Below are 14850 nucleotides of genomic sequence, written 5' to 3'. Positions count from 1 at the left end.
AGTAGGAACACTGGCAGCCCAACCCCTGACCTCACTATACCCATGTCAATAGGCTTTATGAAGATCAGTAGGTCTTCAGAAATTGAAAACTTCAAGGAACATTAATAATTGTTGAATAAAATAGGATGATGCCTGAAATAGCTACAGATAAAATATTAAGACTATTTTACCGGTAACCTAATTAGATCAGATATTAAAAACAAATGTATTTCTGCCTTAAACCTACAAAAAGAAAATAAATTCCTTCTAGTTAGCCAAAAAAAGCACCAAGTAATATCTCAGTTTATCCATTATGAAAACATAAAAATCATGCTCATAAACATCACATAGGTGGGGAGGGGGAGGCAAAAGAGAGAAAAGTCTTAAATTATACTGATACTGTACATTATTTTCCAATAATGGAACAACATCTTTACTGGCGTGGAAGCAAACAACCACCCTTTATCAAAGTTTTACAAGGCAGGAATCTAATTCTTTCCCCCAATACCACAGGAAATCTAAATATTAACTTCCTAGATGACACAAAGAAGTAAACATTGCTAAAATGTGTAATAGAAAGTACTAAAAATGTCTCTGCAAACTTCTGGAATTCAGAAAGGCTGTTAACAGGGCAAAATCACAAGGGAAAATAAAGCACAGATAAAAAGCATTATATGTTTTCTTCTAAAGACTAGTGAGCTCCTTGAGGACAGGAACTGAATCATATACCCTGGGGTCCAGCCCCGTGTGTTTTTAACAAATGCGAACAAACAAGCATTTGTGCATTACTAGAACATCAGTCTAACAAAACGTCTTTCAGTAAACTTAAGTTATTGTAAAATATTCCAATTTTTCATTCCCACAAAAATGGAGAATTCAATTCTAGGTATTTTTCAAAGAACATTCTATGAATGAAATAAAGAGTTTACATTCTGACATAAAAAAAAAAAGAACTATATACTGTTATCAGTGATTTTTCTAATTTGTTATCCCTCACTACACCTCCCAAAGTCTCTCAATCTCTATCTCATAATTACCTCTTTTTCTCTCTCCGGGGAGTCATAGCCTTCTCAAAGATCGACAATTACAGTTACACTCTTATTTCCAACCTTTCTGCCACAAACAAGGCCTTCCTTTCCAGGTATCCTTCTCAGTGTAGGATCTTCGCTGTGACACAGTGTCCCATTTAAGACCGTGGGTGCTGGAACCTGTCAGAATGAGCTCAAATCCTGACTCTGTTGTCACTCTTACCAGCTATGTCATGTTGGATAAATTAATTAGGCTTTCATTGCTTTAGTTCCTCATCTTCAAGATGGGCATAATAATAGTGCCGACCTAATAGGGTTGCTGTTTGATTTAGTGAGTTAATTTTTTTTTTTAACTTAGAAGATTATCCGCCACCTAATACGTGCTCAGTAAATGTTAGTGTTAATTTCCTCCCTGAATTCATTGGCCAAAGTAGAGCAGAAGATGCATAAGGTTGGGAAATTGAAAAAAAAAAAAAATGTAATATTTAAAGAATTAAAGAAAAAGGAAGAAGGAGCTGACCAGGTACAAAATAAGAAGGGACTGGGAGTAATGACAGTGCAGTTAACACAGCCATGGCCAATGCAGCAATGCCGCTCCTGGGTGTATATCCAAGAGCAACAAAATATATGTCCACAGGAAAACCTATCCACAAATGTTCACAGCATCGTTATTCCTAATAGCCAAAAAGCGGGAACAACTCAAATGCCCATCAACTGAAGAGAGGATAAAGAAAATGCAGTTTATCCATACTGAAGTGATAGGTTCCATGGAAATTCCATAATAAAAAGCTAGGAAGGTAGGTGAGGGGATGGGGTAATGGGGTGATGGGCATTAAGGAGGGCACTTGATATAATGAGCACTGGGTGTGATATGCAACTGATGAATCACTAAATTCTACCCCTGAAATTAATAATACACTATATGTTAACTAAATTGAATTTAAGTAAAAAATTAAAAATAAATAGCCAAACTATGGAAAGAGCCAAGATGTCCATTGACAGATGAATGGATAAAGAAGATGTGGGGTGTGTGTGTGTGTGTGTGTGTGTGTGTGTGTGTGTGTGTGTATATATATATATATATATATACACAATGGAATATTATGCAGCCATCAAAAGGAATGAGATCTTGCCATTTGCAATGACGTGGATAGAACTGGAGAGTGTTATGCTGAGCGAAGTAAGTCAATCAGAGAAAGACATGTATCATATGACCTCACTGATATGAGGAATTCTTAATCTCAGGAAACAAACTGAGGGTTGCTGGAGTGGTGGGGGATGGGAGGGATGGGGTGGCTGGGTGATAGATATTGGGGAGGGTATGTGCTATGGTGAGTGCTGTGAATTGTGCAAGACTGTTGAATCACAGATCTGTACCTCTGAAACAAATAATACAATATATGTTAAAAAAAAAAAAGAAGAAGATAGCAGGACGGGAAGAATGAAGAGGGAGAAATCGGAGGGGGAGACGAACCATGAGAGATGATGGACTCTGAAAAAGAAACTGAGGGTTCTAGTGGGGAGGGGGGTGGGAGGAGGGGTTAGCCTGGTGATGGGTATTAAAGAGGGCACGCTCTGCATGGAGCACTGGGTGTTATGCACAAACAATGAATCATGGAACACTACATCAAAAACTAATGATGTAATGTATGGTGATTAACATAACACTAAAAAATTTTTAAAAATTAAATAAAATAAAAAGGTATGAATATAGATACACACTACAATATGGATGAATTTTGAAAATATTATGCTAGGCGAAAGAAGTCAGTCATAAAGTGCCACATATAGTATAAATTCTATTTATATGAAATGTCCAGAACAGGCAAATCTATATAGACAGATAGCAACTTGTGGCTGCCCAGGGCCAGGAGAAGGGGGGTGGGATTAGTTGGCGGGGGTAGACTAAATTGGACAGGATTTCTTTCTGGAGCGTTGAAAATGTTCTAAAATTGATTACGGTGATGGTTGCATGCTTCTGTGAATAGTCTAAAAAAAAAAAGCCATTTCATTGTGGGGTGCCCAGCTGACTCAGTCGGGGGAGCATGTGACTCTTGATCTTGGAGTTGTGAGTTTGAGCCCCACATTGGACATAGAGATTACTTAAAAAAATAAAACCAAAAATGAAACATTTCATTGTATAATGTAAATGGTTGAACTGCATGAAATATGAATTCTATATCAATTATATTCAATAAATATAAAGTCTATATCAATTCTATATCAATACATACGCAAATTTTTAAAAAGCAGCAAAGCAGAAGACAAAGGCCTCAACATTCATTGCACTGTTCACATGGTAGAATTTGTAGCATATAACTTTAGTTCCTTTCCTTTTTAATTTAGAGCTGATTTCTTGAAACTTTTAGTCCCATTTTCCTATATAATTTCACGCTTAATTATTAAGATTGTTGTCTTATTCCATCATTTTCCCACCGTGGACATCTTTCATTTAATCGACTTAAGAAGGTATTTTTGTTCTGGGTTACCCAATTCCCTGAGTTTCAAGGATCATTCTGAGTCTAAATGTCTTATGGTATCTGTTGTGACTTTAAGACAAAGAAAAGAATAGAGCACTAATTAGGTGGGCATTAATTTGAGAACATTTTTGCTTTTAAAGATACTTTTTTTTTAAAGATTTTATTTATTTATTTGACAGAGAGAGACACAGCAAGAGAGGGAACACAAGCAGGGAACACAAGCAGGGGGAGTGGGAGAGGGAGAAGCAGGTTTCCCACGGAGCAGGGAGCCCGATATGGGGCTCGATCCCAGGACCCTGGGATCATGACCTGAGCTGAAGGCAGACGCTTAACGACTGAGCCACCCAGGCACCCCAAAGATACTTTTTTAAAACACTTAGTGCTCATGGCTTTGTGAAAAGATATCTGTTCCAATGGGGCCTAGGGCCTGCCTTTTGTACGGGGCGGGGGGGAAGGCTTAATGTGCTCCCACAATTAGTGAGGCCATTTACTTTTTGGAGAACCTATCACTTTTACCAAATCATATCCTGTTCCCTGAACCTTTGATTAGTCATGTGTACATACAGAACTGATTTCAGTGCTTGCTGACGAGTCTTGCACAACATCATCAAAGGTTTATTATCTCTTGAGACTGAGAACACTTACAATATGCAGGAAGAGATTTCTGCCATTTACTTTAAAACAGAGTAAGTGGGTATTAATGATTAACTCATGATCTTCATCAATTTTTTTTAAAAATAAGTCTTCATATACTGTATTTTACGTCTTTCTCTTTCTGTCTTACACACATGCATGATGCATGCAATTTTTTCCAAGGTTTGAGTAAAATAAGTATAAGTAGGTGTCCCTCGATATGTACTGAAAACATTACTGGAGTACTGGCACTTCGCCTTTTCAATCACTTAACACATGAGACCTGAATATATCCACATTTTTCTTTTTTTTTTTTTTTAAGATTTTATTTATTTATTTGAGAGGGAGAGAAAGAAGCAGACTCCCCGCTGAGCAGAGAGCCCCACAGGGGGCTCCATACCAGGACCCTGGGATCATGACCTGAGCTGAAGGCAGAAATTTAACCGACTGAGCCACCCAGGCGCCCCTATATCCACATTGTTCTACACTCATTGATAAAGCATTAAATTGTTCACTTTTTGGAAAAGTGTTAACATATACATGTATGTATGTATATATATATATATATATATACATATATATACATATATATAACATATACATGTATGTATATGTTATATATACATATATCAATTTCAATGTACTTCTATGTCAATGGTTTCCAATAAGTTATCAAGCCATCATAATTAAAGGGGTGGCCACAGTTCTACAAGAAGGAATAAAGTGACCTAGTACCTCCCACAAAGACTTATAAGTAAATATTATACTTGACAGTCTATCTGGAAACATATATCTAAAAAAATGTCTACAAAATTAAGCAATTAGGAACACGTTTTTGCATTTATGAGTTAAAGATGGTAATTCTATCCTCTGTGTGGAGAATGAACACTCTAAAAACTAAATAATTCTTCATAAAGCCCATCTTGGTTTTTCTAAGATTTAAGGAATTATGAGAGCCAAAGACGGTATTTCTCTGGGAAAAAAAAAAAAGTTATTTATGAATTCCCCTTGGGTCTATTTTTCAGGAACTTGGTTATGAGTTTGGTTATTTGGTTATTCTTCTCAGGGAATACTCATCATGGAAAAACTTGGTACAATTGTTCCATCCAAATGTGGTTTTTTAATTACTTACCATGCTAATAAACATTATAATAAACAAAAAGTAATAATAACCCAGAACTTGCTTTCAGCCAAATTATATCTCAAAGGACACTGAGGGGCCTCGGCTTAAAAAGCAGTGATAGTATCACATAGTAAATAGGAGAGTTTTCTCCCTTCTAAAGTACTGTGTAATAGAGATTCACCAAACAAACCAATTCTAAAAGGTATGTTCTGGTGTTTGCATAATTCCTATTTTAGCATGCATGTTAATTTTATTTTTAAAAACAACACTATTTATTTGGTGTGAAAATTAAGAATCCTCCTCCCCCTCCCCATGTCCGGAGTCACTTACTACTCAGTGGCTAAGTGCTAATAGATGCTGAGTTTAAAGGAGATGCCTTGAAAACTGACTCTCTTTCAGAGGTGATGGCAATCAGACTTGTTACCTGATTTCTTTCAATTGAACAATGAATGATTTTAGGCCCTAAGGACATATGCTAGTGTTATTTTCAGGCTTGCCAAATGAATAGTTAGAAATGTTTGAAGGCTTTGAAAGGTACTACGCATTATAATTATCAGACTGTCCTTGCATGCTTTACACACACCAGTTATAGATATTGGGAGCTTCTGTATTGCTAACAACTCTGTCATTTCCAAACTAAGACTATTCTTGCTTTTCAATAAAAGAACATTTCATTAATGAATGTGGTCAACTGCAGCAACGTCAACGACTGACACTTTTTTGCAGGAAAAGGTAGCCAGATTTAGGAAGGCAAGATTTCCCCCAGTATCTCTTAAGTTAAGTCAATGTGAATAGTTCTAATAAGATTTGGGGCTTTACATGGGAATCTTTAACAAAATTTCAAGGAGAGAGAGGAAGGGAGTGCATTTGAAACATATGGTGGAAAGAAAATTTCTGGAGCCTTGTAACTAAAATGGATCAAAGTAAGAAGTGAAAGATAAAAGTAAAAAAAATAATAATTCAAAACAAGATTATTTCTAAAAACTAAGTAAGTAAGTAGCAAGTGAATAGGACTTCCTCCAGTAGTTACAAGGATGGCAGGAAAAGGGAATTGAGTTCTGGGGCAGAGAGTAGACTGTGCTTTAGTTGTTCCTGTTTAGGAAGTTAAATGCTTAGGGAGGCATATTCCCTCTTTCAGGTCAGCGGGGTACCATTTAGTACATTACTGCTGAAGTACCCTGGTGACCTGAATGAATTAATTCCAAAGGTGCTTAACTTGCAAGCACTGAGAGCTCAGGCACTAGCAGTGATAAATATTCTAGTAGTTCTTTCTATTTAATACACCAAACACCCAAAAATGCCAGTAAAAGGAAGTTTCTTTAAAGTGAAAGAATTCCGTTGTGACAGGAGAGACTCAGGCAACAATTTTAACCAGCAGTTTTCTCCTTCTGGCTTGTAGATGACCCAACAGGTGTTAAGTTCATTATTCTCGTTGTCTGTGTTCATACTGGCCTGCTTTTGTGTTATACTACATCTGCAATATCTTTAAGCGAATCTGCTAACTTGAAGGAATGAAAGTGGGCTCCAAAATGATGAAGCACTAGACAAAATTGCTAAGTTTGCCTCTGGTGCTCTGGCCTTCCTTTTCCTTTCCCACTCTCTGCTCTTCCTGTCCTCAAGTGCAACGGAAAGTTTTCTTATTAGCAGGGCCTCCTGATGTGGGCTAGAACACCAACACAGTTTCTTACTGTCTGTGAGGACTTGAGCAAGGCATTTTGCTCTGAGTCCTAGTTTCCCATATGTCAAAATGGGAATAGTAACATATAACTGTTAGGAAGAATAAAATGAGATAATGTAAATTAAAAAGTCTAACTTCTTATGATTGCTGTCAGCCTACGTCCTCTTTTTAAATGGATAATTGGATGTCAATTATCAATATGGTTTTACCGTTGACAGAATATCTAGCATCAGAAGAGGGGATATTTTTGGTAAGATTCCTTCCCAATATCTCATAAATCCTATATAGACAATCAATTGCCAACTCTATTTATAAACAAGGCGCTTCTTGACACAGGACACATAATCATGGATGAAAAAATCAATTATTTTAAAACTTTAAAAGCTTCCCTTCCAAACCTGAGTTGGACCTATCAATAGTTCATTTCTTTCCATCTTCAGCTCTGCATTCCACTAATTTTATCAGCAGATAACCAAACACGAAGAATTTTTCAACTTAAATCTTCCTCTACATTCTCTTTAAAAATTGCCTAATGGGAAAATAGAACCTTGACATTCATTCTGTAAGCAACAAGAAGAGAGAGATGCGTATTCTATGCTACCTAACGTTTCCGGTGAAAGACAGGCTTTAGGAAAATTTGAATCAATAAAGTACTAAGAGTATGGCCCAGTATACTTTTATATTGATGTGTACATATTTAATATACTACATGTAAGTATTATATTCAAAGCTACAAACGTATTTTTCCTTAAAGATGAAAACCAAGTGAAATAAAATGTTGCCACATGTAACTGTTATTATCTATGATAATAACAAACTCGTCCTTGTAAACACTTATCTTGAAGCAAAACTCTGACAGTATGATAAACTGAACTCACAAAGATTCTTCAAGAGTCAAACTAAATTAGCATCCTGACCCTATAAGGGGGTTGACTGACGTTGTAAGACCTGATGTTTTCCATTCTTTACCAGGTGGTTTTCTTCTTCATTTTCGAGGTAATACATCAGTAGCATCATCCTCACGTATGAAGGAAACATACATGTTCCAACTAATAGAAAAGCTCTGCACTGCCTTAAATTCCCGCCATGACCCTTGTCTATAACTGATCAATAAAGTCTTGCAATGCAAGACAGCAATAAGAGGAAGTTGAGACAATCAAGCGACATTGCTCTACAACTACTGATGACCCAAGAGAGCAGTCACACTCAGTCCTTTGACCAGCCGTTGTCAGAAAAAAAAAACAAAACCATGGAAGCTTTTGATGTGGGGTTCAAACCTTAATTTTATTACTATCCCTGCCACACTGGAAGAACAGAGTGAGTCTGGAAGCATCACCTTAGAGAAGATGGCTTATATCCTGCCACATTAACGGGACACAACCTCCATCAACAGAGACTCTAGGGGCACGTAGTAAGTACTCCGTCAGTGCTTCTGTATTTAGTAGAAGTAAAACTTGGGATATCATTCAGGTGTTCTGCAAACAGGACATGAGCCTCTGTGCCTCTACCAATCCCCACACTCCTCCGAGGTTATAGGATCTGTGAAGATGTTTCCTCATAGGCTAGAGGGGGCTGTGCTTCCACTGCCGCTCTTATTTGAACAAATCATATCGTCATAAGCTCTCCTGAAATACACTGATAATTTGGGAAAAGTGCCTTTTAAGGCTTGAATTCTCTGAATAATGAACAAATCTCCACGTCTAATTGAACTCAGCCTGAGCATAGGCTCAGACTCAAAGCAAACTTGGTAAAGCATTTCCAGTAGAACTCAGGCAGGCCAGATGTTCTGGAAGCAGAACCACGGTCATTATGCACATACCAGCCCCTCCCCCTGCACCCCGGGCCAAGACCCTTTCAGCAGTGCGAGGCCTGGCTAACATATGACTCTGGCTGCATCACTGCGTGGCATCCCAGCGCCCATTTGGACGTTTCAGCAATTTTAAACAAGCTCCGCTGACAGGGACTATTAAATTGAAGCCCAAGAAGCACGCAGGGAGAGCACATTAATTATGGGGTAACACCTTTGTCTGCATTACCTAAATGACCTCAGGGCGGGTGACACAGAAGCGATTTACTACTTTTGGTTAAACCGTACCTACACTTCACATGAGACAGAGTGAACACAAGTTACACAAAAACCAGAATATAAATCATAAAGTATGAGTTGACGTGGTCCTGAAGTGAATAGTCGTGTCAAATTTTTTTACTGTGTTTCTGAGATGAGGGGCAGTGTGGGTTTGGAAGCAGATACGTGAGGGAAGCTCTTAGGGTGGGGCTCTGCCCTACCCAATCCTCATCCCTGACAAAATCACTAACCCAATCCCCGTCCCTGACAAAATCACTAACCCAATCCCCGTCCCTGACAAAATCACTAACCCAATCCCCGTCCCTGACAAAATCACTAACCCAATCCCCGTCCCTGACAAAAATCACTAACCCAATCCCCGTCCCTGAAAAAATCACTAACCCAATCCCCACCCCTGACAAAAATCACTAACCCAATCCCCATCCCTGACAAAATCACTAACCCAATCCCCATCCCTGACAAAATCACTAACCCAATCCCCATCCCTGACAAAATCACTAACCCAATCCCCACCCCTGACAAAATCACTAACCCAATCCCCATCCCTGACAAAATCACTGCACCCCCCACCCGACATGTTGGAAAATTCATCCAGATTAAGCAATTCCTTCAAAACAAAATACACCCTGGAAAAGACCTGAAAGTCATTTATACCTTTGGATGCACTATTCTGCTTTTCTGAAAAGGTTTCTTTCCCCTTAATTAAGGGAATGCTAGTTTTCTTTGGGGAATTAGATGGGTAATCTTGCAACATGGAGCATTTCCATGAAGAGAAGATCCAGGTGGGATAAAACAGTAAGGATTTCAGAGAAACAGAGAAGACGTACTAGCATGTGCCTGACGTGTTGGGAGATGGTAGCACTGGTTAAGGAAAGACATGTGGAAAATAAAATGGGAGGGTTCCTTTGCACACTTGGCTTTCTTTAAATTTTGTCTGGGTTTGTTAACAATTTCACACACTAAAAATCACTTTATCTATCCTGACATGGATGTAGTTAAGTTGCTAATGCCTGGTCTAAAGTAATCCTTTTCGGGATTGATGTGTATTAACATATATATTTTATATTTGGATAGGCAGATTTTTAGTCATTTTTTTTTTCCCAGGGGAATACAAAGAGGGTTCTCAGCTCACAATGTACTAGATTACTTGCCATGGAAAAGCAGTGAGGAAGTCCGTATCTGTGCTGGAGTAGCAGTGTTACATAGCTGTGCTTCAGCAAATGTCAGGCTTAAAAACAGAAAGAGACGTAGCAGATAGGGCTGGCCAATTACACTGTGATCTAAAAACACCAGTGATTTATTAGTTGCTATTAGCTAACCAGCTCCTCTCCATTTGATCTGCGTATTTATTAGTTATAAGTATTATGGGAGCATGTATTATTGTTCCACCACAGAAACTCTTTTTTTCAACCTCTGCCTTGTCTTTTTATATGAGAATACAATAGAATAATTTGAGTGGTGATTACTTTTTAAAAACGAAATCCTGCAACCGGAATTAAATTTCACAGTGCATTTCAACCTAGAAAGAAACATAAATCTGAAACTAATATAAAAAAGTGTAAAAATTTCCATATTCAGGTTAATGTTTGGCAACAGAAAAGAATAACTTTTGTTTATCTCTGAAAACAGCTTTCTTCATCTAAACAAATGACTAGAATAAGATTAAGAAAAACCTGTTTTGGTTTCTTAGATACACACACATATTCCAATTTCCTTTTGCACAATGACTTTTATGCAAATGTGTACCACACAATCTCCTGACCTCCTTTACCATCACATTGGGACAATGACAGTTCAATAATTGAAACGGTACATATCTGGTATATTTGATTTTAAATTGCAAAGCTGGACTCAGGCCTATTGAAATGAAAATGCTTGCGATTCTTTGTTAATTCCAAACTGATCGGGTTATTATTTCCTACTAGTGAAAAAAAAGAAAGGCAAAAAAGGTAGGTGAAGCTAATTATTCCATTTTTTATTTCCTTGACACATACTTTTCCCAACGTGGCTCCTTCCACTCTCTTCTGTGACCCTCCCCCACACCTTGATTTTAGTTCTTAACCCGGATGCTTTCATCCATAACATGGATAATGAGAAAACTCCAAAAATGTTCCTTGGGGAAATGTTACACTAAAAGTTACCTAGGACTAAATCCCACGTGTGTTCTTTTGCTCACCATGGAGACAAGAGACTCATTCACTGCTCTCAGCCAATTTTAAATCCAAATATGAAAATAGCATTATGGAATTCAGACAGACTATTCTGCTTCACTACTAGCAGATGCAGGAAGAAAAAAGGCTGGTATAATTAAGCTTTTGACTTTGAACCAGCAAAGCTGTGAACACCTCACTTAAAAATACATATAATATTATAAGAGCAGCTGACGTGCAGGTGTGGCAAGAGGATTTGCAAGCCCGGCATAGGATGGGGGTAAGCCAATCAGCTGGCTGGAAAAAGTCTTGTCCATTCCGAGCCAAGAATAAACTAAACTGCAAAACTGAAATACGGCCAAAGTTGTATTTGTTCTTCTTCGATTTGAGTGTGTAGTGCTAAGTGGTTTCCATTATAACTTTTTACTCGACTCTTTAGAAAAATGTTTGGGATCATGTAAGAGGGAGACCAATTCTAATACATTTTTTTTTTAATGAGGGTTGGAAGTAACAGGGTTTCTTTAATACATATCTCAGGCTATTCATTTATTCATCCTACAAATATTGAGGATTTATTCTATGAATATCAATTGACAAGAATTTGTAGAGGACGCAAAGGTGTGAAATTAGAAGAATATAATCAAATCCAGTAAAGTGGTTAGCTAAGAAACACTGCTTTTGCATCATATCTAGATCTAGATGTCGATGTGGATATACACACGAGCACACTTTACCTTACGACACTGACGTAGCTATCTACGCACTCAGTATTTGTTAACCTCACTTTAAATATACTTTTATGCATGGAAGGAGAAGATTAAGGGCAATCTGTAGTTTCATTTTATTGTTTTAATTTCTTAGACCAATTTTGCTTCATCATTAAAATTTCTGGAGGAAAAATCAAAATTTAATAGTGCTTAGCACTTCAGAGAATTCTGCTTAAAGAAGTGAGTAAGCTTTCCTTAACAATAACAAAATTCCTTTTTAAAAAAATTCTAAGGCAAATAATACTGCCAAAAAAATGAACACAACTTTGTTTGTTTTTGCAGTCATCGTTAGCAATAGACATAAAGGTATTCTTTTTTTTGAGTCCATATGGAAAGATCATCAACACGTTCTGCCTCTGGGTCCTTTGCCAAAAATACCATAACCCGCAAGCCTTCTACCTTAAACATAAAAGGAAAGGTGTTGTTCTGGTCAAATAAAGAAATAATTTTTACTAGCATACGTCTAATGTTAAAGCTGCCTAAACCCTGCCAAATACATTAAAACAACATCTGTAAAACAGATTTTCATTAAATTGATCAGTTTAAAGTTAAGCAGCTAGGCAGATGATGCTTTTAAGCTAACCCTTAACCTTTAACCTTTAACCTCCTTAAACTGGAATAAGGACACACACTTCTTTTAGTAATACTGCTCCAGGTTGACAATGTAAGAGGTAAAGTGGTCTATTCAAATCGAACTGACACATAACCACATTTAGAGTGTTATGAATCAATATGTTGTCAATACCGAGGAAAGCTGTTTTCTCACAGCTCAGTATTTATCTTATAACTGCTACTTGTCACTTTCCCTTAAAGTCTGAGTAATTCACGATGCAAAATGATGTAAATTAAACTCTTAATGAAAATGATTTTTATATAGGAGATTATTGTCTAGTCATTAACTCAGAAACTATTTTAAGTCTAATTTTAATATTTTAGCCTATTACAAACCATCATTTTTTTTTTTTCCCAGGCCCAGGCCAATTTGTTAGGTTCTCATTTAAAAGCAATTAATGTTACTTATGAAGCAATTTCATTTTGCCGACACAAGCCGACCAAGCTTGCTAATATTCTCATTACTACACTTGAAAATCCTCTATATCTGACTCAGACAGTTTCTGTAAATCAGTTTCAAAAAGGCACCCTTGACACACTGCTACTCTGGAGTATTTTTCTAGTTACTACTAGAAATAATGGATGCCCCTTGAAGGATAATACAACATAATATAGTTCGATTGTCCAATACCAAGTTTCAATAGCTCAAATATTTATCTCCTCAATCTTCTATTAATTCAAGGTTAAGTTTGTTCAAAGTATGTTTTTGTTTGTTGGTTGACCACTTTTAGATGCTAGGCTACAAGGAAAGACATTTGAGTATTTAAGAGATAAGCAAATAAAGAAGAGCGGGGGACAAGTCAATTTTTATAGGACTTTATAACATTTTTAAGGGAAGAGTACATATATTCTTTGGTTCTGGGATCTAAAGCTCTCTCTGTTTTAAAGCCCTCTTTATAAACAAGCTTTTATCTCATTTGGTTGTTACTTTCGAAGGCAACATCCAACTCTCCCTGAAAAGAAACTTCAAGAGTAACTCTGACACTTAGCAAATTGCTCTGCAGATACTGAGGGCGATCAACTCATACTCAAGGAAAGAATGAATAAACTTAATACACGCATATACACACGCGTTTAAATAATCATCAAACAATTAGATTAAACAACCTTTCCTGAGAAAATAAACAGTAACACTCTACCTTTCTTTAGCTTCCCACATGAGATCAATAAAACAGAAAAATTTGTACATTTATATCTTCTATTCACAACATGCTAATTTAAAGTGTTAGAGGAGCTGTGTGAATATAAACACAGTTCATGAATATTCTATATAGCTCCCAGGGTTGAGATCTATTATTTATACAAACTTAATGTTTGTTTTTTTCTCCTAGGTATTCTGAAAGTTTTAATAGGTCAGGTATCAACAGGAAAAAAAAAAAAAGTTGACAACTGAATGGTAAAGCCTATGAATTATAATACAATTAATCCTTTATATTATATTTTCAACAGGATCGACTTAGAAGCTTGCCATCTTACATTAGGGCTTGTACTCCCCTCAAACTGTGTAACCCAAATCTAATGCTTTCGTCATTGATCCACAGAGCACCGATCTTACAGGAACAATGTTACAGATTCTCATGCCACGTCTTTAGGTTTTTACACTCAGTACGTCAATCTAGAATTTGAACTTCAAGAAACAACCCAAACTAATAGCGCCAGCCCGAACTCAAATAAATAATTCTTGCGCCTGCTCCAGAGATCCACAATCTGCCCTTTTTGCTGTGTGTTTATAGTTTGAAATAGTATTAGAAAAGCCGTAGGTATTATAATCACTGGTTGACTCCTGATAGTATAGTTATCACTGATTTCTAGTATAAATCGATAGATAACACTTGCAAAATGGATTTTGTAATCATATTTAGAGCTTGTTACAATGACTAATGGTTTGCAATATTTTCTGAATTTTAATATCCTCTAGACAAAAGAAGTTTTTAATAAGTTACCAAGTTATTCATCATAGAAATGAATCTGTTACATTTGTACAAGAACCAAGACAATCAAGCCAATCCAGTAAACAAACTCACAAAATAAATTAACCAGTAATTAGGACTTAGAAAAAGTCAAGACAAGTTGTGTAATAAATGGTGCTCGCCAGTTGCACATATTCATTACATCTGCATAGTTTTTTCCAGCAAAGATAAAAGTATATTTGCCATTTAATGAACAATTTTATTTGCGCCACACCCAGTGGAGGGAATAAAAACATGACTAGCTGGGAAAGGTCATGCAAAATAACAACTGAGTTAAGTAGAAGACTTTCAACTGATGCTAAGGGAGAATGTGTTTACTCAAAAATTACAGAAAAACAACGGAA

General features: G+C 36.8%; 1 protein-coding gene across 4 annotated transcripts in view; it reads right to left on the bottom strand.

The window, feature by feature from the left end:
- Positions 1-14850, bottom strand: part of ZFHX4 (zinc finger homeobox 4) — a 180458-nt gene that overhangs the window by 138410 nt on the left and 27198 nt on the right. The window lies entirely within an intron of this gene.

This window comes from Phoca vitulina, unplaced genomic scaffold (assembly GCF_004348235.1).
Source record: "Phoca vitulina isolate PV1807 unplaced genomic scaffold, GSC_HSeal_1.0 scaffold25, whole genome shotgun sequence".
NCBI lineage: Eukaryota > Metazoa > Chordata > Mammalia > Carnivora > Phocidae > Phoca > Phoca vitulina.
The sequence above is the reverse complement of the archived record's forward strand: the minus strand, read 5'-3'. Positions and strand labels throughout refer to the sequence as shown.